Below are 26,872 nucleotides of genomic sequence, written 5' to 3'. Positions count from 1 at the left end.
GCATTTATAGTTGGTATTGTATAATTGTTTTTCATGTACATACTCTACATCCAATTTGTATTTATTTTCTGGTTGTTGGTTTTGTTTCACTACAGGGGAATACAATTAAACTTGTCTTAGTACATTTGGATGATGCTTTTATCCAAAGCAACTTATACGTATGTGTATGAATTTAAACAGCTGGGCATTTACTGGAGGAATAGTGGTAAAGAACCATTTTCTGCTTTTTCACTTTGTTCTAGACTTTGTATGCTAACATAAGCACATGTATCATATTACATTACGTAAAGCTGTAAATATTGGTGTTGGTTAATTACATTATACATTGTAAACCTTGGTAGTCACCCTTGGATAATGGTGTCTGCTTATTGAGGAAGTAAAATAGTACAGAAACAGAAATTCAACCAGGATTTGATCCCACAATCCAGAGCACTAACCACTACTTGAAAATACTAATGTATGATTGTAAATGAGTCAAGACTATACTACAGAAGGTCCTATACATTCAAATAAATTATGGTATGGTATTATGGTCAATGATTGTAAGACAATGATTAGAGGATAGCTAACACATCTCATCAAACTGAAGCTTTGTAGACTTTTGCAATGGGAATTGTTAAGATGTCACAATTCCAGGCCATTGTGGAAGTGTGTACATACAACACTGAGCACACTTCATTGCAGAATTAGAATTATTTAGAAAACAATAATATATGTTCACTTTAAATATATTAAGTTGTATTAATTTATTCTATGCCTGGTTCTCTTTGGTTGCAAACAGAGAATAGGAGGTTTGCTATCAAATGTCTATATGTTTGGAGTTCACTGTCACTTAAACAAGGGCTGACACCTTTTACCCTTGATAGCTATAATATCTAAAGGTTTTCATTCCACCTGGGCCAATTTCCACCACCAACTCATTATTGGCTTAACTGGATCAATATAAGAAGACTCCTCACTTCTTTAGGTGCTGATGATTCAAACCAGCCAAGTTTGCCCATTCAAGGTCAGTTGCAGTACCATAATATATTCAAATAAATAAACAACTTGATATTTTAAACAAAAATACCTTTATTAAGAAAAACCTTTGCAAGAAATGTGTTTAAGCACCGTGTACAGCAGCGTTCGTCAAACTGGGTCCTTGTGGGAAGGAGCACTTATAGTTTTCATTCTACCAGAGCCCTGAAATCGTTAATTGAACTAATTATTCTCTGAACCGATTTAATCTCTTTACTAGGTTCAATGCAGGTGGTGATTTGAAACCTATGAAATCCGTTGTATTTTGGCCCCGGAGGTTTAGACTTAATGAACACTACTTTAAAATGTTGGGCATGATAATGCACAAAAGTACAGCCAAAAATAATTAAAAGGAATGAAATATCCACCTAAAGAGTTGTTTGAAATTTAATGTGCAAAGCCTAACATGGAGATTTTGAAACAAAACAGACCTACCCTATTTTTAATCTATTAATGAATTCCAAAGGCAGAGTTGGATTTAAGTGCCACCATGGAAAATACAGCCCAGTTATGTCATGATCTTTAAGCGCTTTGGGGTTTGAATGGTGACAGTTTATTTATTTTCTTTGATAATTTGAAACTTGAGTATATGAAAGGTTGTTTCTTAGGTTAGAATTAACATAAGAAGATTATAGCACATAAATGAAGAGCATTGGCTATGCCAGTCAATTAAATCCTGAGGTAATTCTTTCATGAAGACATTGATCTTTCTGCAAGTACAGGTAAAGCTGAACACTTTTGAGGGGTTTAGACTTCTTTCAACTTTAGTGGTGATTTTTCTTTTTCTTCATCTTCTGTATACATACTTGAGATGCATAGAAATTCAAATGCATGAAAAATCTATGATTGTTGAACAGTATTTGCATTTCCATGCTTTTTAAATATTTGAGCTGGAGAGTGGCAATTAGTCCAATTCTACGTGCTTGCCTTGGTGTGGATTACATTAGAATAAATCACATCTTCACTTGTTCACAGAATTATTTTCAAAAGTCACAGAAACAACAAAACACACCAGTCTAGCAGTTTCCCCTTTAGTCTTGTATTTTACAGTAAAGAGAAAATTATATTATTATATAATTATAATATTATTGTAAGTATATACATATATGCTTGTGCGTTCTTTAGGAAACAAAAAGTATAATGGCTTACTATAGTGTTTTTGCAGAAACTATGTATTTACTGTAACATGCTTATTAAGTAAAATAATAGTTAAAGTACATATTGCTGCCTGATATGACAGATTATTATTATTTATTATTATTACATCATGTTGCAAATGCATGCCTTAATCCAGGGTGACTTACATGCTTTATCAGACATATACACAATATTACAAGAGGTTACAAAGGGGAAGTTATTAAGCAAATAACTTGTTAAATTAAGGAAACTCTAGTCATTGAGGGCTGAAAAGGGTAGTTAATTTTCTTTATACCAAGTGTCTAGAAGTTTTTTAATTGATCACAATTAGATTGTTCGAGGCTTTAAGAAGGTGATGATTAAAGGTTACCTATAAAACCTGTTGGATAGGGACTCTTGAGGACTGGGTTTGGGCAGTATATGATTACTCCAGAGGTTAGTATACAAAAGAAAAACACAACAGTACAATTACATTCTGAAGGGAAAATATGTTTTTCAGAACAACACAAAAACTGTGAGTGATCTTATTTTAGATAATCAAAGCAAACACTGTCTTAAAAAAAACCTTAGTTTTATTTTAAAAAGTAACCTGCCCATTTAACATATGGTTGTGGTTTTGTGTCCTTACTATAAATATAAATCACAATGTAACTTTGATTCCCTTTCAAATCGAAAGACAGTCATTACCTAATGGGAAGAACTTTCTGACCTGCCAATCATTGAAAACATGTAAGCTGCCCAATAGGGGCCCTGGTGTCAGGAGAGAGTCTCCTCTTGATGCAGCTCCCTGCCATTTCTTCTTTCACCTGCCGTGAATGTGCTGATGGTTTCGCTTGGGACCCTGAACCTTGAGAAGTGGGCTCCCCTACTCTTCAGAGTTAGGTTTTCCTCACCGGATTATATATTTTACTTTCTGTACCATTTTTATTCTTTTTACAGATTCGAGTGGCGATAGGAGAGGGTAGAGAAGGAGTCTACTCCATGGACTCCAACCTCTCCCCGTGGTTGTACCGCCCACTCTATCCTGAGATCTCTACCTCTGTCGGTGGATTTAAACCCGCTCGACACGCCGAAAACAGCTCTCGACACCAAGCTCGTCGATCCCTCGACCTTGTCGACATCAACCAACCCCACCAATCCCTTGCCCCTGCTGCTCGACATCGGTCAACCTCATTGATCCCTCGACCCTGCTGTCGACATAGATCGACCTCGGCGATCCCTCGACCCTGCTGTCGACATCGACCTACCACATCGATTCCTTGACCATTGACCTCTCTACGAGCTCACGTCGACCTGCTCTCAACCTCTGGACACCCGTGTCGTCCTCTCGGACTTTGATGTTGACATCCTCGACTTCATCATCGAGGGAGACAGTCTCAGAGCAGAGGAGTTTGGTGAAGTGCTTCTACCACGAGAGCTGTCGAACTGTTTGGAGGGTCTGGATGTGGACGATCTAGAGACAGACCTTCTCACAGGCATGAAGCCGAAAGGGGCTTCTCCAGGGCGGAGACGCTCGTCCTCATCTCACTCCTCCTCAGCGAGAATGCAGTCGGCTTCCCCATCTGCACCACCACCTCCTCGCAGATGCTCCCCTGAGAGGAGAGCACGCTCTCCGAGATGCAGATTCCCGAGGGCGAGACACTCCCGCTCCAGATTGGGCGAGACACTCTGCTCCGTGAACCCCTCCGTGTCACAGGAGACAAGAGACTGAAGGGATTGCGTCACTGATCAAAACAGTCGGGGTGCTGGCGGACAGGCTGGACTCTCACCAAGACATACTGAACATGGTGGTGGCCCATCTTCCGACTGGAGAAGAAGCCCCCCGTCTTCCCTAGCCGCCCCCCCAACTACCACCGCCACCGGAAGAGGTGTTATCTCATGTGGCTTCTCATTCCGATATCTCGGATGCGCTTTCCTTTGTGGAGGAGACCAAGAGAGCGAGCTCAGTGTCGGAACTGTTTCAAGGGCTGAGCGTGGAGTTCAAAGCCCTGATGAGGCGGGCGGCTATGGCGCTGGACTTCCCATGGTGCGCCCAGGAACAGGTTCCCAAAAAACGATTCATCAGGGAGAGGATCACGAAGCCCGCGGAAACTTTCCCCTTGCTTCATGACTATTTGGACATCGTACAGTCCACATAGAACCAGCTGGCATTGGCCCTTGCGACTTCCAGACAGGCGGAAGTCATGTACGCAACGGCGGGGGCAGAACAAAAGGGACTGGGATCTTTCCCACCGATCGGGGACTCGGTGTCTAGGCTGGTCCAAGCGGGTGCTGTTTTGGGCAAGGAGCCGCTCTGCCCTAATAAACAGTGCAGGATGACAGATGCGATGCTGAAAAAGGCATATGCTGCGGAAACTTCAGCTGTCTGAACCAATAATGCGCAGGCCATCCTCATCCTGTACATGGGGCACCTGATGGGACGCCTGAGGGGGCGCCAATCTATGGTGGATGTGGAGGAATTGGAGCTTGTCAACGCCTACATGACGGATTTCCTGCGGGAGGGAGTGAAGGCAATGGGGAGATCTCTCACAGCTATGGTGGCAGCCAGACGCCATCTGTGGCTGACGCAGGCAAAGCTCCAGGACAAAGAGGAGTCCGTCCTCCTTGATGCTCCCATCACCCTGGGCCAGACGTTTGGAGAGTCGGTGGACCTCTCCATTGAGCGGTCAGGGAAGGCCAAAGAGTCGGCATCCAAATATTCTGACCTCCAACAAACTAGACGGTCGCCACAACACCGTCTGTGGGGAAATCAGCAACCAAACAGACCGTGGCCGAGGCAGGGGAGACCAGTGGCTCGCAGCCTGACCAGCACCACTGGGGCCAGCCGGCGGTGAGGGGAAAGAACAGACTCTCCGGCTGGAAGTCTAGGGGCAAAACAGACGCCCAGCAGCCCCCTGCAAAGCTGCAGCAGCGTCCCTGAAGAGGCGCGGCCGCCATCGCCAGATGGACTCGACCTATGGCAAGCCTGCACCCAGGACTCCTGGGTGCGAATGACGATGACCCACGTATACGCCCTCCAATTAAACTCTGCCCCCCCCCCCCCTCCCACTGCTGTTGTCCCGAAAGGGCTCAAGCTCTCTCTCAGGAGATCGCGGTGAGGCGGGAGAAATGAGCGATATGACTAGTGCCTGATGAAGACTCTCAAGCAGGCTTCTACTCGGGGTACTTCCTGGTGCCAAAGAAGGACGGAGGCTTCAGGCCCATTCTCGATCTGAGGGGGTTCAGGTTGACTGTGCAGCGTATCCTCCAGTCTGTCCGGCTAGGCGACTGGTTCACGTCAGTAGACCTCAGGGATGCCTACTTCCACGTCCCCATCCTACCGGCACACACAAAATACCTGCGCTTCGCCTTCCAGGGCCAGGCTTACGAGTTCAATGTGCTGCCATTCGGCCTCTCACTGGCTCCCCGCACCTTTTCAAAATGCATGGACGCAGCCTTGGCACCCCTCAGGACATAGGAGATAAGGATCCTGAACTACCTGGATGACTGGCTGATCACATTTCAGCACACTCAATGAGTGGACAGGCCACGTCGTGGGCTCTTTTTCATGGTGCCACACTACAAGAACTGTGCAATGCTGCGACCTGGCCCGGGCAACAGACCTTCACAAGGTTCTACCGCCTCAACGTGGTGGACTGGCTGCGCCCAGGCTTGGGCCCTCAGGTACTGCAAACTGCTAGCCCTCAGGTGCCGTGAGGCTCTGCTATCCTTGTCATTGTGGGTTTAGGCTTAGTCAGGTGTCAGGACTTGTGATAGCCCTGGTATAGTCTTCCCATTAGAAAATGGCTGTCTTTTGATTTGAAAGGGAACGATAGGTTATTATCATAACACTGGTTCCCTGAAAAAGAAAGACAGCCATTACTCTTCAGGGGTCACTCGGCCAGACGACCTTCCTGATGAAGAAATGGCAGGGAGCTGCGTCAGGAGGAGACTTCTCACAGACGCCGGGGATGGGTCTCTCCTGACAGCAGGGCCCCTATTGGGCAGCTTTGGTACATGTTTTCAATGATTGGCGGGGCAGAAGGCTCTTCCCATTAGGTAATGGCTGTCTTTCTTTTTCAGGGAACCGGGGTTATGATAATAACCTATCGCTTTATTTGACTGCATATATTCTATGCAGGAGGGTTAATGGTACCTGCTTTGCATTGGCAGTTGGTCAATTTTGATACATATCTCCTGTAGTCATGCTTCATGGGAAAAACCTCCACTATGTACATGAATGTAAGGAATTCCAATACCACTTCCATACTGCCTCCAATTGTACTCTGTTGATTTCAAATGGAGGCTCTCTGCACTTTGAATGTGTTTGGTCCTCTTTTTTATCAAGTGCACGTTTTTGTAAATCTTGAAAGAAAGTAAATACATTGAAACGTATCATGAATGTAGACATGAATGTAGACATAAATATGCTGCAATAATAGTATATATAATACTATATACAATATCATACAAATGATATATGAATACACTACTTCACCAAAAGTATGTGGACACCTGCTTGTCGAACATCTCATTCCAAAATTATGGGCATTAATATGGAGTTCGTCCCCCCTTTGCTGCTATAACAACCTCCACTCTTCTGGGAAGGCTTTCCACTAGATGTTGGAACATTGCTGCAGGGATTTGCTTCCATTCATCCACAAGAGCATTAGTGAGGTTGGGCACTGGTGTTGAGTGATCTGGCCCAACATGGCGTTCCAATTCATCCCAAAGGTGTTTGATGGGGTTGAGGTCAGGTTCTTCCACACCGATCTTGACTATCCATTTCTGTATGGACCTCACATTGGGATTGTCATGCTGAAACAGGAGAGGGCCTTCCCCAAATGGCTGCCACAAAGTTGGGAGCGCAAAATCATTTAGAATGTCATTGTACACTGTAGCATTAAGATTTCCCTTCAGTGGAACTAAGGGGCCTAGCCCAACCCATGAGAAACAGCCCTAGATCATTATTCCTCCTCCACCAAACTTTACAGTTGGCACTATGCATTGAGGCAGGTAGTGTTCTGCTGGAATCTGCCAAAGCCAGATTCGTCCTCCGGATTGCCAGATAGTGAAGCATGATTCATCACTCCAGAGAACATGTTTACACTGCTCCAGAGTCCAATGGTGGTGAGCTTTACACCACTTCAGCTGCATGATGATCTTAGGCTTGTGTGCAGCTGCTCGGCCATGGAAACCCATTTCATGAAGCTCCCGATGAACAGTTCTTGTGCTGATGTTGCTTCCAGAGGCAGTTTGGAACTCAGTAGTGATTGTTGCAACCGAGGACAGACAAATGTTACATGTTACGCACTTCAGCACTCCCATTCGGTGAGCTTGTGTGGCCTACTACTTTGCGGCTGAGCTGTTGTTGCTCCTAGACTTTTCCACTTCACAATAACAGCACTTACATTTGACCGGGGCAGCACAAGCAGGGCAGAAAGTTGACAAATTGACTTGGTATCCTATGACGGTGTCACGTTGAAAGTCACTGAGCTCTTCAGTACTGCCCATTCTACTGCCAATGTTGTCTATGGAGATTGCATGGCTGTGTGCTTGATTTTATACACCTGGATTGTATCCACTAATTAGAAGGGGTGTCCACATACTTTTGGCAATGTAGTGTGTGTATCACACATACATACACACACACTTTGCAATAAATATATACATGTCCGTTTGAAATATATAATGACATAGATATTAATATATAATAATATATGAATGGCAATGTCAAACCAAAAAGTTTGTTTCATCTGACAGGACATTCATATCATTCCAATGGGTGTCAGAATAAATAAAAAGAAAATTTAATAATACCTTCCTGAAGGCTAGGCAACATTTGATCTTTTAACACATTACATTGAGGGCTAAGAGATCTTTTGTAATTTATGTCAACATTTTAAAAGTGCCTTCAATTAATTATATCTGCACGTTTTGATGGTTTCACATTGCTTTCTGAACATCTGAAATATTCAGCTTGAATGAAGTGTGGCACAGACACCTCTATGGTAGGCTTATCCTTCCACAATTCTAGAACAGATTAATCATTATTATATTTCTGATACCCTTATCGAGGGTAAGAGTTACAATATAGCACATTATTTTTACTCGCAATTACCCATATATACAACTGGGTTTTTACTTGTGTAATCTAGATAAAGTACCTTGAGGGTACATTAGCAGTGTCCAGGGTCCAACGGTGTCAGTCTATTTCACGGAAAGAGCAGGTGTTCCTAATCTTTTGTGCACTCATTGTCTAAATTAGCAGTAGCAGTATTATTTGTCACAGAGACTGTACCTGGCAGCCCCCTTACAGGGTGCAGAGCATGTTCTGTGTGCCCTCTCGGCCAGTTTAGACAATAAGAGGAGTGGCCATTTGTAAATGATTTAACTTTTACTACAGTAATATCCTGTCATAGCCTCTCTGCTTTTCCCCCTCTGTCTGCTTGTCAATGTTTTTTCAACACTGAAACACTGCTGCTCAATGACTGGCTCCCCCCTCGATAAAACAGGGAAGCAGATAGCTTACTGTTGTGGAGAGACACGAGGAGAGCCTGAGAGTTGGAGTGCTTTTATAACTAACTGTGCATGACTTTACGACTTAGATTATGGATTATTGTGTGTTGTTTGTCTTTTGATTAGTTATAGAGAGGGATCTGTTTCAATGTGTGTAGTTAGGCTTGACAGGAGCTAGGGTTTTGTTTACCTTTTTGTCCGTCTCCTTTGATTTGCACACAGTGTATGATAAACCTGCACCCATTTTCCCCGTATCCCAACTTGTGTTGCTTAAAGACAACAGCCTGAGAGCCCCAGCAGTGCTGGATTGAACCCCCCCCCCCCACTGTCACAGTAAATATTATTTTAACATTATAGTTAGTGCCAATGATGACACTATCACCCTCTATTCACTTCTACACCAGCCCAGTGTTTAAATGAGGATGGGGACCTCAAAAGCTCACCAAAGAAGGTTCCCCATGCTGAGAATGGACACAGGTAAATTCATAATTCCCTCCCCCCTCAATTACAGATGAAATAACAGTGCAGAGCATGAAGTCTGCAAGATTGGTTCAGCTAGCTAAAAATATAAGTCTCCCTGATCTAAAATCCACCTTTACTAATTACAGGGTGACCAAAACTCCAAAGATTGAATCCACTGCTTAAATCACATTGCTTCTGATCAGTAGCCTGCATGCTCCCAGTAATGCCCCTTGTTGCCTGGCTGCATGTGTGTCCATTTAATGGCTGGGGCTCAGTAAAACAAAAACGTGCAGGTGATTAAAGGATTAGGGACAGAACAATATGCAAATGTTATGGAGCACAGGATTATTATATAATGAACGGATACAAAATAAGCAGGGCAGCATTTACTTTTTCATAAATACCAGATAAACCATATATGTCATCTCCTATCAGCATTCATGAAAAATGACATGGAAATCACAAATATTCCAGAGAGTTATACTAGATGAAACACATTTTTAAAAGTATGTATCTATCTAATTTTTTTAAGCCTGTTTTGAAAATGTCTGTATTAATGCTTTTCAGATTTACGGAAGAGAAATAATTACATAGATGCCGTCACTCCTCCAATGTCAGAAACTTTCCCTATTTCATGTTATAGTAGAGGTCACATTACTATGCTTTAATCATCTCAGAACAAGACCACAGTAGCAATTTGTCAGAGATAACCTTAGAACTGAGAGCTTTGTAATGAGGATAAAGTGCTTAGCTGTCTTACCCATAAATTAAGAGCCTATTGATTAAAAAATATATGACATTAAAGAAATGCCAGCTTCTAACAGAATAACATGATTTATCTTAAATACAGTACCTCGCTTTTCAAAGAATATCAACTTGCCCCTTTTCATTCAAATTTTTAGTTCAAAAATGCCAGAGGGTAGTTCATGTCACTGTTATGTCTGGAAATAGCTCCCCAGTACAAAAGAAAGCTCTTCTTTATGCACCAACCACCTGATATAGATCAGAAGAGAAAAATTCCTCAAATTTACAGCACCAGCTGAAATGGGGTAGGCAGACATGTGTACAGCTCCCCAAGCAATCATTTGATTTAAAATTGAAGTAATGGATGGCAAAAGATTAGGCACCAGACCATTAAAGCTTAATTTCCATTTCTAAGATACTCTCTTGAATACATACAGACTCACATGGGTGCGAAAATTCCATATATGTTGTTACCTAACCTTCCCTGTCCAGAGTTTTGTGAGAAACATCTGCCATCCATTCACCAGTGTAGCACCAGAGGCACAATTCTTCAGACAATTCATTGTGAAATGCAGTGAAATCCATTGGCCTAGCAGGATTCCACTGGCAGGAAAATGATAGGGTAGCTGCTGAAAAAAAAGTACTGAAGGAAGCAGAGCAATCTTCTACTTAGACCTTGACTCCCATCATTTTCAAAATTAATATATATATTCACACCATACACTGATCAGCCGTAACATTATGACCACCTGCCTAATATTGTGTAGGTCCCCATTTTGCTGCCAAAACAGCCCTGACCCGTCGAGGCATGGACTTCACTAAAGCTCTGAAGGTGTGCTGTAGTATCTGGCACCAAGACATTAGTAGCAGATCCTTTAAGTCCTGTAAGTTGCGAGGTGGGGCCTCCATGGATTGGACTTGTTTGTCCAGCACATCCCACAGATTTGGAGGCCAAGTCAACACCTTGAACTTGTTGTTGTGTTCCTCAAACCATTCCTGAACCATTTTTGCTTTGTGGCAGGGCACATTATCCTTATCCATCAGGGAATACTCTTTCCATGAAAGGGTGTTCATGGTCTGCAACAATGCTTAGGTAGGTGGTATGTGTCAAAGTAACATCCACATGAATGGCAGGACCCAAGGTTTTCCAGCAGAACATTGCTCAAAGCATCACACTGCCTCCGCCAGCTTGCCTCCTTCCCATAGTGCATCGTGGTGCCAAGTGTTCTCCAGGTAAGCGATGCACACACACACGGCCTTCCACGTCATGTAAATGAAAACGTGATTCATCAGACCAGGCCACCTTCTTCCATTGCTCGGTGGTCCAGTTCTGATACTCACATGCCCATTGTAGGCGCTTTCAGCAGTGGACAGGGGTCAGCATGGGCACACTGACTGGTCTGCGGCTATGCAGCCCCATATGCAACATACTGCGATGCACTGTGTGTTCTGACACCTTTCTATCAGAACCAGCATTCACTTTTTCAGCTATTTGAGCTTCAGTAGCTCATCTGTTGGATCGGACCACACGGGCCAGCCTTCGCTCCCCACGTGCATCAGTGAGCCTTGGCCGCCCATGACCCTGTTGCCGGTTTACAGCTTTTCCTTCCTTGGACCACTTTTGATAGGTACTGACCACTGCAGACCGGGAACACCCCACAAGAGCTGCAGTTTTGGAGATGCTCTGACCCAGTCGTCTAGCCATCACAATTTCGCTCTTTTCAAAGTCACTTAGATCCTTACGCTTGCCCATTTTTCCAGCTTCTGACACATCAACTTTGAGGACAAAATGTTCACTTGCTGCCTAATATATCCCACCCACTGACAGGTGCCATGATAACGAGATTATCAGTGTTATTCACTTCACCTGTCAGTGGTCATAATGTTATGGCTGATCGGTGTATATATATATATATATATATATATATATATATATATATATATATATATATATATATATATATATATTTAGAGAGAGAGAGAGAGAGAGAGATAGAGAAAGAAAGATTGAGAGAGAGAGGGGGATTATATACATCGATATATATTGATATATTGATTCATGTAATTGTACAATAACAAGGGACACTCTCACTTCCTTACAATATCCCATCAAATTCCAAATGCCTGTCCATCAGTGATTGGTGTTTCTAAATGTACAGATGTATTTACATGAAGTGTTGCCCCCAGAGAACAGGGATCCCTGCCCTATTGGAAAAATTACACACCTAATGTCCTTTACAAATGTATTTTAAGAAGTAATTAAAAGATAAGCAGACAATATTCTCTGGATCTGCTTGAGTATAACAGGCTTAGCAAGATGAAACACTTTTAAAATTAGTTTAAAAGTAAAATCCCCACTATGCTGCATTGAAGTGGCTGCTGTTATTAATGTTGCATCAGTGCCAACTTAAAATGAAAAACAATAATAATAATGTAATGCAGCAAACTTCTTCTGTTAGGGGAGGTAATGAAACACCTGAGAACATGTTTCCTATTTATTTCTATTATATATTTGTCTAAGGCCAAGATCAAATTCAAACTGGAATCTCTCCATTAAACACACATTGCAAACTTTTACTCAGTTTTCAATTTTTATTGGAGTAGTAGAATGTGGTAATATAATAATGATAATATAATAATCTACAATTTTCAGAGAAGTCAAAGTTTTGTGTGACCAGTTGGAAACCACAATAGTTCTCAAAGAGGCAGGTGTCCAATTACTGTTTATTTAAAAAGACGAGGGACAATATATATAGCACCCACTAAAGGTTGGGGTATAGCACCACAACAATTAATAAAAAAGCAGTCCAGTCTAGGGTGTGAATACTTTCAACATCCACTGTATATATGATTTTTACTGCAGCAAAAACCATGCCAGGAGCTCATCCATTCCATTACAAGGAATAGGGTCCTGATGACCCCAGATTTTAAACCTTTTGCATACAATAATATACATGTAGAGACAGATGGAGAAAAGAAGAAACGGCAAGAAGAAAACTTAAGATTCAACACATCTGAAAAAAACTGCACCCGCAAATCCAGCCTTAAAATCACAAATGTCAGGTTCACATTAGCATCAGTGGAAAAATTGACACAGTTTACAATGCATAATGCATTCACAGGATGATGGGGAGACATGTGCATTCTTGTGGCCTACATATTTCACCTCTAAGCTTCTAAGCTGATTAAAACAAGAGCTCCAACTTTCAAACATTAACTGCACACAGGATGATAGGAAATCTCAAACAGCAGATTGATTGAAGCTGACATCAAGTAAGTGCAAATTAAAGGTGCCTCTCAGAGGAGTGACACACTGTACTGTAAGCCCTTTCCTCGAAACAGAAAGAGAAACAAAATGAGAAAGTTGCTTATGCGTGATAATACATTTATATATTCATTTCTTTGAAATGTCTCCCTTTGGGGGTGGACCGACAGCTATTTAATTCAATATATTAAAAAACCCATTGTTGTCATTTCAATTGAGTCTCACCCCATAGAAATTACATGGATTGAATGGGAGGGAAAAAAATGAAAAATAAAAAAAATAATGCCTTTCCTCTAAAGTATGACTCTGATACAATTTGGCTCATAGTGCAATCTTCAATTACTGGTTTAAGACAGATAATCTGAGGTGCTGAATGGTACTCATTGACACTCCAAAAAATTGCATGGCTAACCGGATTACCCTTCTTAGCAGCAAACTCAACTTGAAAGGAATCAGCACAACATAAACCCTTTCTACACAAAAGGGGGATGGATATTGAATGTGTTTACTGAGACCCTTAAGAAAGAAAAGTAAAGTCAAGGATTCCTTAAGCCTGGACAAGTTTTGCTCAAACCTGTCAATCAACCCATAGATTGCACTCTTTGTGAATGAAGGGTTCTGCGATTTTAAGAGATATCATATGGATCAAACTCAAGCTCTTTTCTTCTGTAAAGCATGTATTGAAAAGTGGGAATTACACACAAACCACAAACCGGAAAGGAAAGCCTCAAAAAAAGAGAAAGCCATTCTCAGTGCATGATTGGTAAGGTTTATTTTCCATCTTAAATACATTTTAGTCTGATGCTTATCAAACCTAAAATTATTAATTGTGTTGTCGCACTTTCCCATTTACTATCTTTAAAATGATTGAAGTGTGTTACCATATCTGTATATATCTAAATATGTAGGTCAGTGGACCCCAGATCTGTGAAGTGTACTTATGGTTTTCATTTCACCTGAGCTCTTAATTAGTGAATTGAAACAAGCTATCCAGTAAACAGCCAATTTATCACATTCCTAGATCAAATGCAGGCAATGACTTATTGAAACCAATACATCTGCTGGATCGAGGCCCACAAGGACAAAATTTGAAGAATAATATGACATATTGATAGACAGACAGATAGATAGATATGATATATTAGAAGTCAACACATCACTATTATCCTGGAGTGGAACTCAAATCAGGTCAAAAGATCTAAAACACAGAAGATATTGTAGCAGTGTGAGAGGCAAGGCTGGGGTCAGGGCGGGTCTGTCAGGGGAGGAGACTACAAAACCTCTCCTCCAAGACTACAAACCCCAGAAGCCAGCAGGGCTCCTGATGGCCATAGCCCCGCCCACCACTTCGCCTATAAAAGGAAGCAGGAAAGTAACCAGGGTGTGCATGCTTGGCTGGGGGTAGCAAGGTGCACAGGAGGGCAAGAAGACGATGGACAGAGAAGAGAGTGAGAGAGTGAGAGAGTGAGAGAGTGAGAGAGTGAGAGAGTGAGAGAGTGGAAGAGCAGGAGAGCAGGAGAGCAGGAGAAAGAAGGGTGAAGTTTACAGTTGACAGATTCACTTCCTTGCGACCCTTTTTCTGGACCTGGACCATTCTCCCTCTTGAACTGTCTGACAACCTCCGACCGGTAATGAAATTGGATTACGGACTTTGATTAGGAACCTGCCTTACCCCTGTTGTACTTCTGTCTGCACGGTGTTTGGCTCTGCCGACCCGGGCATTTGCTGTTATTATTGTTCTTAGTGTTTTGTTTGTAGTTGGGGACTGTTTATGTTTAGTTAGTGCTCAAACAAAGCTAGGTTTTGTTTTGTTAGATTTTGACACTGTGCCTGCCATTGAGGGAAGCAGTAAAACGACAGCAAGCCTGTTTTGTACCCTCTGCCTGCCTCCCTACTGTGTGCTTCAAGACCAGACCCCGCCTACATACAAGCCCTTTCTTGTGACAGGCCCCCCAACCTGCTACAATATGCTTAATTGGAAAGCCTACTATGTACCTGAAAGTGACTTTTTCTATCCAGTTTTGAATGGACAAAGGCTAATTTCCCTGAAAATAAAAGAAACAAGGCCTCACAGGATTTTGTGTGCAGTGTCTGGAAGGTGATGGTGAAAGCTATGGCTGTGTTTTTATCTTTACTAGAAAGTATTCCAAAATACAAATGTCTAATTTTCATTTAATTTGTATACTCCTCTGCTGGATGGTAAAATCCCAAAGTCCCATTGGACGTATGAGGGGCACTGCTTATTTTTAGACTGATAATGCCATTTTCTATTTTGTTAAAATTAGCTTTTTTTTTTTATTAGCTGTGAGCAATTTTCAGTAAAGCATTCCAGTTAACCTCCAAGCATGCCAGCTAATTAGCAAATTACTTACCTTCTTAAACTGAACCAAAAACTAGAACCAATTGCTTTGTTTTAAAACAATTGCTTTTGTTTTAAGGGCTTCTTAAACATTCTTAAAATGTTTAAAACTGATAATTTAAGTAGGCTCTGTTTTTATGTTTAAAGGTATCCCTGGTAACCTTTCTGATGTATAATATTGTTTCATTGTTATACTGCTATATTTGTCTTTCAATTTGATGTTCAAAAACAATAGGTTGCGTATGTAACCGTGGTTATCTGAGAAAAGAAGCACTGCCCAAGGGGGAGGGGTTTTCAGCATGCACACTGGAACGTATCGAAGACATTTGTCTATAAAAGCTGCTATTGGCCCTTGTGCCCCTCACTCAAACAGGACCCTTCCGCTTCCTGTTTGTATAAAAGGTGACATCTGCACAAAGACTTCCTCTTTTTGCTGGGAGCTAGAACTCCTTTGCGACCTTGCAACCCTTGGGCAGTGCTTCCTTTCTCAGAAAACCACAGTTGCATACGCAACCTATCCTTATCTTTTGAGTTAGCACTGCCCAAGGGGGAAGGGTTACAGTATAACCAAACTGTCGCAAGGGAGGAGGCAGTGAGCTGGTAAGACAGCCTGCCCCGAGTTGTACCTACTTGGTGCCGTACCAACTCTATGATCGAAACCACAGGTGCCCCTTGGGGCTACATCCGGGCTGCCCAGACGTGAAGACCGCAGTCACGCTGAACTGGGAAGAAAAAAGGAATGGTGATTCCACGGGGCAACAGGAACATTGTCCATACCATGAAGCCTAGTAATAGCGGCCTCCTGCTCTACTAGCAGGGCTAGGAACGAGGCCAATACGTAAACCATACCATATAAGCACAGGGTGTAGTCTCGCACTCTGTGCTCAACATACAGCAGGCTAGCCAGACTGCATAGCCACTGCTGGATAGTTCAGTTAAATAATGAAAGTATATACACAACGGGGCAACAAGAACCAACTCAAGTGCCTTCTGCTGGACACAGCAGCAGTGGCCTCCAGCACATCTAGCATAGCTAGGGTGGGGCCACAGCCTGCTGGCAAAGGAAGTATATACATAGCGAGGCACATGTGCCCTCGCTAACAACAGTCGTCCACGCTCAACTTAATAAGGAGCGGACAAGCTCAACTGTATATTCCAATTAACTATATACACTGTGGGGTGCAGGAGCCAGCTCGTGCACCACACGCAGAACACAGGAGCAAGTTACACACTTCCGACCAGCAGCTGGCGGCAACAGATGCTCTATTGATGTCAATAAATGAACTATATACACAGCGGGCACAAGAGTAAAGCAGCAGCAGCGTCCCTCAGCACAGCTAGAATAGCTAGGGCTGGGCCACCGGCCTGCTGACAAAGGAACTATGTACAATAGCGGGGTACAGGTGGAAAAAATACATGCACTCCCGCCTATAGAATGAACTATATACAAGTCACAGATCAGTAGGAAGGGAAAATGGTTCTGCGTTTCTTTTCCTAAGCACGCTCAACAGGGGCAGACAGGGATAGAAAGGCCAGGAGCCAGTGCCTGATAGGCTACTGAGGCTCAACTGAAGCCAACACCGGATTCCCAAAAGAAGGAAAAAAACGGAGAGCCCGGAGGCTCGCCATTAATCCTGACATGACATGAGGAGATGGCGGCCAAATAAACCTTAAGCATGGACCAGGCCCAGAGCCGGAGCAGGCCCGGGTTGGGATGACACAGTGTGCCCTGCAACTGAGACAGCAAGTCCGCCAGCAGGGAAAGCTGCCAAGGCTCTCTGACCAAGAGGGAGAACAGGTCCGCAAACCACAGTCTGCGGGGCCAGTGAGGCGCTACCAGCAGAACTGTAACTCATTCCTGCCTGATCTTCTCTCTGTGGAGGAAAAATCTTGTGGACAAAAAACAACACAGGTGGTGGTGCTCCTCCGCGAGCTTGCGCTCACACTACAGCCCGCAACTGCGGCTCTCTCAGCTTGCTGGGATTGAGTTCTGCTGCGCTCCACCATCTGTGTGTGCAGGCCTCACTTCTAGGCCCTGCTTCAGCTGGTGGCCTACTACCCTCGGCCCCCTCGGACCCTTGACCCGCGTCACCTGGTGGCCCCGGAAACCCTGGCACACATGGTGTGGTTAAGCCTACAGGCCTACGTGGAACCTGTATCCCACACTACGGTGTCTGGACATACAGGGTTCTGTCCGGCACCAAGGTTCGATTTCAGCGGCCAGTCCTGCTAGGCACTCCACCTTGTCACTAGGGCATCCCAGTTGCTGTGAGCCTCCGGTGCATGCACTGATCGGTGCCACTGCTGCATGCTCCTGCCAACGCGCTGTGTGGCACTCACATCAGAGCATGGAGAGACTCTGCTCCTCCTCCGCTCACCCCTGCAGTTGCGCTGCTTGCGGCCACTTCCTGGAATGGAGAGGCCATCTGCCCTGTCTGTTTGCCTACCACAGGCAGTCTATTCCCAGTCTGCTCGTTAGTGCATCCTGGATGGATCTAGTTTGAACCGCGTTTTCCCTTCCTACTATGCCTTCCAGTCGAGCACCGACGGGAGCTGCTCCTGGGCTTGCTGACTGCTCTTTCGATGTGTTCCATGGTCTGTTATGCAGCCTCCAGCTACATTGCTGTACAAGGCTGCCCAGTATATTATTGCCATGTGTTCTGGCGGGAGCACCAAGAACAAGCAGGAACTAAAGACAGCTGCAGTACAGACCTGGCAGAGCATCACAGGGAAGAAACCCAGCATCTGGTTTATTGGTTCCAGACTTCAGGCAGTCATTGACTGCAAAGGATTTGCCACCAAGTATTGAAATTCACAATTTAATTCATGATTATGTTAGTTTGTTCAATTACTTTCGAGTCCCTAAAATTGGGGGGACAACATATAAAAATGGGTGTAAATCCTACACCGTTCACCCAATTTGGATGTAACTACCCTCAAATTAAAGATCTCGATTGTTTCCTTTTAAATCTATTGCGGTGGCATATAGAGACAAATTAATGAAAATTGTATCTTTGTCCAAATTTGTATAGACCTAACTGTATTTATATTTTTGTAATGGTAGAGCCCGCTGTTGTCCTGCATCTAGCTTCGCTAGTAGGTGACAACTGCTCCCGTGTTACATGGATGGTGCATGATCTGCTTCCTGCACCCCGCGATATATATATTATTATGATAGCACAGTGGAGCTGGCCACTCTGTACTGTTCAGTTGAGGGAGATTGCTCCTGTGCCACGCGGTGGCAGCATGAATGTTCCTGCTGCCTGTGTTGTATTTACTGTTGTGCTCAGCTGTGGCTACTCCAGTGTCTGACTAGCCAGCTGTATATTATGTTGTATTACAGTGGATCTGTGGCCCCCCTCCTGTGGGATCAGGGGTCTACTGCCACAAGGTAGTGCAGGGGGTGCAAGAGTTGCTCTGTTTGTCCTGTGCTGTGTATGATACGAGTAGATCTGTGACCTCACTTACTGTGTAAGCGGAGAGCATAAGAGTTGACCTCTGTAGTCCCGCTTTATATGTGTTGGTTGTAGACAGTTCCCAGTAAGATCGTGACTGTGGTCCTCGCTCCTGGGCAGCCCAGGTGTGGCCCCAAGGGGCCCCTGTGGCTCCTGTCTGGAGTTGTTGCTGAGGCCCCCTAGCAGTACGCCACTTATCAGCTCTCTACCTCCTCCCTTGTGATGGTTTTGTTATACAGTAACCTCTCCCCCTTGGGCAGTGCTTCTGACTTGAAAGATAACAATAGGTTGTGAATGGAACCCCGGTTATCTGAAAGAGTAAGCACTGCCCAAGGTCACTCAGGAGTTCAAGTCTCCTGGCAAAAGAGGAAGTTCCTTTGCAGACGTCATATCTTATACAAACACGAAGTAGGAAGGGACCTGGTTTGAGTGACATGCACAGGGGCCAATGGAAGCTTTGATATAGAGATGTTTTAATCGGGTTCCAACGGAAGTGCGCTGAAACCCTTCCCCCTTGGGCAGTGCTTCCTTTTTAGATAACCTGGGTTGCATCCGCAACCTATTGTTTTACATTTTTAAATGTTGAAAGTTTCTTATGTTAGAATCGAACTGGAAAAGCACTATGCATCTTACTTATACACTATAGCAACATGTAATAATCCAAAAAACCATAGTTTTATGAATTGCACTTGTTCTGCTTTACATTTTCCTGCATTGATTTCCTGATTTCTGTATTTTTCATCTCTTAAAAAATAAACTGACAAATTATAATTTGTGTTCCCCAGTGCACATTTAAATTTATTGAAGCATTATTTGTAATACATCGAAAATGAAAGCATGATTAAATAAGTGTCAGTACTGATGTACATCGCTCTGTTAACCTACATGCTAATGCATGTAATTTGTAATAATACAATTATTTAATTTAGACAATTAGGACACTGTAATTGGATGATTTTTAATTATTGCTCAATAAGTGTTTTTAAGGCTATATTGGCCTCTTGGGGCTGGAGGACTGAAATACGGTCTACAAAGCCAAGTCTCAAAAATACATGGTCCTATTTATAAAGGCCAAACATTAAATATGTATCTCTAATTTTGTTTCTTGTCTGAACTGCTTTTCAATATTTATTTTAAATGTTTTCCTATTTCTTTTTCAAATGATAACAGTTAAACTGCAGCCCAGACAGTATTCTGAATTGTGAAAGCTTGTGCTACACTAATCGATTCCTTGTATTTGAGGCATGATCTGTGAGCAATGAGAAGCAGTGAAGGCACCTGCACCTGCCAGACACAATACAGGCAACATCAGAAAGCGAAACACAAAACCTTCTATCGCTTCAAATGATATACCCTGTTGCCAGGGAAACAAACCCTAAAGAAATTGATCTTTCATCATGCTTGGAAGAATTTTTAAGAAACACATGAACAAACAAACAAATAACTAACTAAACAAATAAATAATAACAATGAACAAAAAGTGACAACTCAGTTCAGTGAATGTGTTAAATACAGATCTTAGCAAACAATGTAACCAAGTTGCATTCATTAAAAACTGCATATTCACTGTAAAATACGTATCATATTAATTGGATGTAGATTGCAGATTGCAGGAAGAATACATGAAAAGGTAATGCTTACAGAAAAAAAATCTTTCCCTGGGGTTACAATTTACTGATGAGCAAACCATTTGTTATGGGATATTTAAACTAGTGGAATTACAAGCTGAATATTATATCTACATAAATCATTAATAGATACATGGATAATACTAAATGTGTGCCAAATCCTAATATCTCAAAAAAAATGATCATATTCATTAAAAAAAATAAAAAATGGAAACATACACACAGAATGCTACTAATTCATTTACTGAACTGAGGCCAAACTTTGAAAACCTCAGTTTTTCAAATCCAACTAGATCATATTTCAGAAGCCTTTTCAGGTACCTTATTTTAATATAAATGTTTACTGCTCTTCTATATCAATTCCATCATATAAGCCAGGGGTTCCCAAACCGTTCCTGGAGGACCCCCTGTCCTGCTGGTTTTTGTTCCAACTGAGATATTCATTGCTTAATTGATTCCTTAATTTAACTAACAATGCAATATAAGGCTCAATTATATAATGAAGAGCTTGGTTGGAACAAAAACCAGCAGGACAGGGGGTCCTCCAGGATAAAGAGAACTAATGGACTCATTTGGAGAAGAAATTAAATACCACAACATCATTAAGAGGCCTCTTTCCAACCTTCATTATAAAAATAGAGGAAAAGAACTTAGTATAAAGGTAATCAATTTAGTTGAGTGGCTGTGACAGCTACAGAGTTGGTCAAAACAAAGAGGAGATAAGTCTCTTGGATTTCTTTTCAAAATTGTTATTTATTTATTATTTAAGAGGCAAACATGATGCAGGATAGCTTTTTCCCACAAGAAAGTGGGTGGATGTAGCAAGAATAATTGTATATACTGCAATACAAGAAAAGCTTTTCTTTTCTCTATAGTGATGCTAGGATAAAGGACAACAGTATTTCATAAAGGTTGGCAGAGAGAGATAAGCGACAGATACACTGATTTATTGATTCTCTCATCCACTTCTTTCATAATAACCTCCTTAGAAAGACTTTTATGGTTGTGGTTAAAAGCAGTAATGTGTCCACTCAAATCTCCATAGAAAGGGAAGGGGGGGAAATTGAAATAGAAACTAATTATGCTTATAATAATAATAATAATAATATTTATTATTATTATTATTATTATTATTATTATTAGTAGTAGTAGTAGTAGTAGTAGTAGTAGTAATATTCAAATAAAATAAAGGTCTATACATTTCAATCACAGACTTATTCTGTAATGTATACACTCAAAAGCTTTCTACCATCCATTCAATGTCTTAGCACTTTACAGTGTGTTAATGGATTGCCCAGCAAGCAGTGCACTTAGGGAATAATACTCTTTTCATATAATAAATGCCTAAACCAATGGTTAGTCATTGACTTTTTGTTATTGATTTCCTTGTCTTTGCAGTATCTTTTTGCTGATCGATATCTTGTTACTCCTGAGAAATCAATTATATCTATAAGAACAAGAGAAAAATAAATAATAATCTAAACATATATATTTTTACCTCCCCAGTTAAAGAACAGGCTACTAAATAGAAATTGGTTACTTTGAGTAACTTATTTGGTTGAATTAAAAGTAATTCCTCTTCTATGTACCTTCCAAGATTGAGTATGATGGAATATAAAACACCTTTAGGTAACATTTAATCTGAATTTTGAGGAACAAACTGTAGGATCAGCCAGAGAAGGGATTCCTTGTTGCTACACATCAAAGCAAAGCATTTTTGCTGTTTTGTTTGTTAGTACTCTAGTTGAATTTGGCTGGTACATTTCCAGAACAAGTAAGACATCTGAAGTAGGAGAAGCAAAGTTCAGGAGAAACAGCCCATGACACTGAAGTGATAAACAGATTCTTGTTGTTGGACAGAGTTGAATACTGATAGCTCAGAGGTGAATGGGTTGGAACATTGTTAGTCTTACTAATTTATTGGATTTGCTTTTAGACCCAAAGCCAGTTGCAGAAATGAATTTTATTGTATTTATTGTATTTTTAGAATTGTTACAGCAGTGATCTTTAAAACCAATCGTCAAGGACCATAATCCAGAAAGTTTTATAGGTCTGTTTAAATCATCACCTGAAATAAACAAAGGAAAGGGTTCAATTGGTTCAGTGAAGGGAGTTCAAACTAATCAAAAGTGCAGGTGGAATGGAAAACAGAAGAACTCTGACCCCCAATCACCAGATCTGAAGAAAACTGTCCTACACTATTGGGTTTATTACTGAAACTGACTATTTTTGTTTTATCTAAGAGAAAGCATTGTTTATATTATGTATTTGAGAGTATTGAGAGATTATGTATTTTAGAGCTTACAGGGTGTTATATACATACTGCAATATCCTGGACAGGGTGAGTTTGAACCAATACGGGGGAGACAACTCCCTATCTTATGATATCCTCACTATCTTCCTGATTAAGCTTAAACACAGTGTTTTCTATTTTATGCACAAATATGGAGAAATATGTAGCCATTTCGTTATTTATATTCCACATGTATCTAACGCATGTCTAGATAGGCAAAGGGGGGTTGTGTGCACACTTCCCCATCTTCTTGTGGTTTTACTAGAACGTACGTTCTGTACTAAATTTGTATTGTGTGTCTGAAGAGAGATGCATCTGGTACAAACCGGTAGAAGCTGGTCTCATTATGTGCTCTTTGGTAACCTCATGTACGGGTGAGGTATTTGGGGCCTCTTCAGTCTTTCCTGTCGGCCAAGCGGAGCAAAGCGAGAGTAAGCCAAAACAGAAAGGATAATCTGGCCACAACTTCACAACCCCAAATATAATTGCGCTTAAGTATGGTTGGGATGTGACACCAGATATATATATATGTATTTACAGAAAAGTATTCATCTCCCTCAGCCCGCCAGTTCTACCAGCGGGCAAGACAGTGGAAGGAATGGTGCTTGCGGAGGAGACAGGGAAAAGAGCATCAGAGGCCTTTTTAATGAGACAATGAATTAGTTGTAAAGCCAGATAGATACAAATGAAGAAGACCAGCGCATACACAACCAACTGCATAATGCCGCCACCAAGAAGATTTGTTAACCAGGACCACCACCCTCCTGTGGAGGAGTTGGTTTCCCGTAATTGGTTACTCGCTTTACGTATGTGATCAGCCAAATTATAGATATGTTCAGAAGAATTGGGTATGTATGTACAACACTCCTTACCTATGAGGGCACATGTACTTCCTTGGGCAGCTAACATGTAATCTAAAGCTACACGGTTCTGCAATGTGACTGTCCGTATGGCCACTATTTCAGTGGTGATGTTAGATAATGCTTCAGCTGTTTCATTACCGACAGTTTCTAACGTAGAAGCAATCAGGCGGATTTCTTTAGTATTGCGAGCTACACCAAAGTTAGGAAATAATATAATAAAAAAACTGGTACTTTCAACTATTTCTCTTTCATGTAGGTGGTTGGCAGGGATGCCAGGGAGTGTGGAAACGTTATGTAAGGAAGGATATACGTACCCCAAGTAACAACAGCCCGTGAAATTGACTGGTAGGACCCAGTAAGCCCTGAGGCCGCAAATCCAATAAGTGCCATTAGTGGCGCGGACAGATGAATTGAAGGTTTTCCTCCGGGAGTGTGATATGTTTTCATTAGGGCAATAACTCGTTTGGTAGAATTCATGTGATAGAGCACGAGGACCTAGGATGCCAACGATAGAACAATTGCTAAAGCCCAGCCTCCATTTACGGGAAGCATTCTGACATATACAGGTCTCAGAGGGGAAAGAATATGCTAACTTTAATGAGTACTTCTCCTCTTTGGGAGTGTACCGTCTTCCCGTATTGGGCCTAGTTTTGGTTAGGCGGAGGGGCCATGAATCTTTTGTGGCTGTACACCTGGTGGTGTTGCTCAGAACCTCCTGGAGTCTCGACCCTCATAAAGCCACACTCCACTGGTTGTGCCAGTAATGGGGCACCACTGTCAACCGCTGCAGGTACATACATACAAATCCAACATTTTGACACATTTAATACTTGCCCATATGCTGCAGTGATCTGATGGAATTCGTTCCATTTATCCTATGAACTGTGTCTGTCATGCAGAGCATCTGGGGAAGATGTGCTGTTGAAAAGGAAGTGATTATATGCTTCGAGGTTTCATACTTCTTTACATATCCCCCCCCTCGCCCGTCTGTATGCTTCCCTGCTTTAAGGGTGAGCAACAAAAAAGTTTCCCAATGAACTGAATTTGGTTCACTAGAGACACACTATATGTAAATATATAGCTCACCCGTATCTGAATGGATTGTCATAATCTTCTTGAATATTTCTATGTCAAATATTGGGAATGTATATTTAGCTTATATTTTAACTGAACTTATATTTTAAATGATAAACTTAATGGCAACTTATAATAATATTTTATTGTCATTTAAGGCCAAATACTAATGTTTAGGATGAAATAGCAGAAATAATAAATACATTAAATAAATACATACACACTCTATATACATACTTTAATATAATAATAATAATAATAATAATAATAATAATAATAATAATAATAATAATAATAATATGTTTGTTGTGGTATGATTTTTTCTTAATTAAAAAAAAAAAAAAAAAAAAAAAAAAAATATATATATATATATATATATATATATATATATATATATATTATGCAGATGGCCTCTTACTATAAAGACATTTAACACATTTACAATCACTTCTAGAAAACTGGAAAGCAAATGTGTGTCTCTGGAGCACAATGCTGTGAAAATGTAGACAAATCTGCAAAAGCAAAGGATAAGTTTTCCCTTTTCACTTAATTCAATTCATTCATCAAAACAATAGTCTGACCTCCATAGAAAACAAATAGGTAAATGTTACACATGAGTGATTCAGGGCCAAGAGGTAATGAAATCTTGCTCAGCACGAGACTTCAGTTTTGTAGAAGAATCTGCAGCACAGGGCTCCCAATCTTTTCATAGCTGGAGGCATTGTGAGTACTTTCATATGACATGACACAAATCAACTTCAAAGTATTATTGTGTTTCTTGGATTCAGAAGTAATCATATTCCTTTGCTGAGCATCGTAGTCTTCTGAGAAGAATATTGAGCACTGGATCTTGTAAAACACCCCTAACTTCAAACATTTAAAGCATTTTGTCACAAATTAATCTATGTTTGATGCCAGCTGGTGTTTTCTGTGCTGACTTGCTTTTTTTTTACATCTGGGGAACCTGGAAGTGCAGAGTTTATGGAAGATGTCCAATGCTATAATCACAGAACAAATTTGGTGCTTAATGTTTTCAAATAATATCATGTTGAGATGTTTTAGTTATGTTTAGATGTTTTGTTTTAGAAGAAATGGTAACCAAATGGTCTATTTGTATTCTGTGTTGAGTGTCCAGTCCACTACTGCTTTTCTTTAAAGCCTTTACATTAGATTATATAGCTGAGGAAAAAGCAGGCTCTATGGCTCACCCTTAATAATCAATTTATTAAGATCTAAATTAAAACAAATTAGTAAGTTAGATGTTCAATGAAGACGGGCAGTAACAATTGAGTAGTGTGCTGTAGCGTAACAGGGTTCATAGTATATGAGCGTGTTATGGTGACATCTTCCCTTTGAACTTCAAAGAATGTTCAAACCCCCAATATCAGGGGATCGGCCTAACTAAATGACATATTATTAGTATGTGGTTACTGTGTATTTCAGTTTCTAGTTGTATCCAAAGTGTAGTTAATGGATTCATTTTTTTTTTGCCTGTTGCCTATGAGCATTCTGTCATGCCGTTTTTCAGTGGATCCAACTGTAGGTTAACGTGATGGCCATTCAATTAATGATCCAAAATTAAAACCTTCTTTGTTGAAAACTGTGACCTATGGCTAATACAGTTTAATGGAGGACTCCAGAAAAGTTACGTTGTTTTCTGTATTTCCTCCTTTAGAGCTGGATGAAAACTAAGAACAGTACCAATTCATTCGTCATGTTAACCTAGTTTATTGAACAGCAGCAGCAGCAACATTTCTGTGGAAACTGTATTCAGCATTCTCTTGGTATTTCTCTCTCTTTTTTTCTTTCTTTCAGATTGATTGACCTTCATGAGAAGGCCACAAGCTTCAAGTTATTCTCAAGCTTTCATTCTTTTTTCTTGTTTTCCTTTTTTTTCTGTCATTGACATCTGCTGACCTTCTATGGCCTACTCGAGAATCTTACAGAGGTAATAAATAAAAGTTTGAGCCATCAGGAGTTGTGGATAAACCTTAAACTTGATTTGCTCTCTAACTTTTTTTGCAGAACAGTCAATTCAATTATTTATTTATGTATTCATGTTTTACTTAGTTATTAC

Source organism: Amia ocellicauda, chromosome 3 (assembly GCF_036373705.1).
Source record: "Amia ocellicauda isolate fAmiCal2 chromosome 3, fAmiCal2.hap1, whole genome shotgun sequence".
Taxonomy (NCBI): Eukaryota; Metazoa; Chordata; class Actinopteri; order Amiiformes; family Amiidae; genus Amia; species Amia ocellicauda.
The sequence above is the reverse complement of the archived record's forward strand: the minus strand, read 5'-3'. Positions refer to the sequence as shown.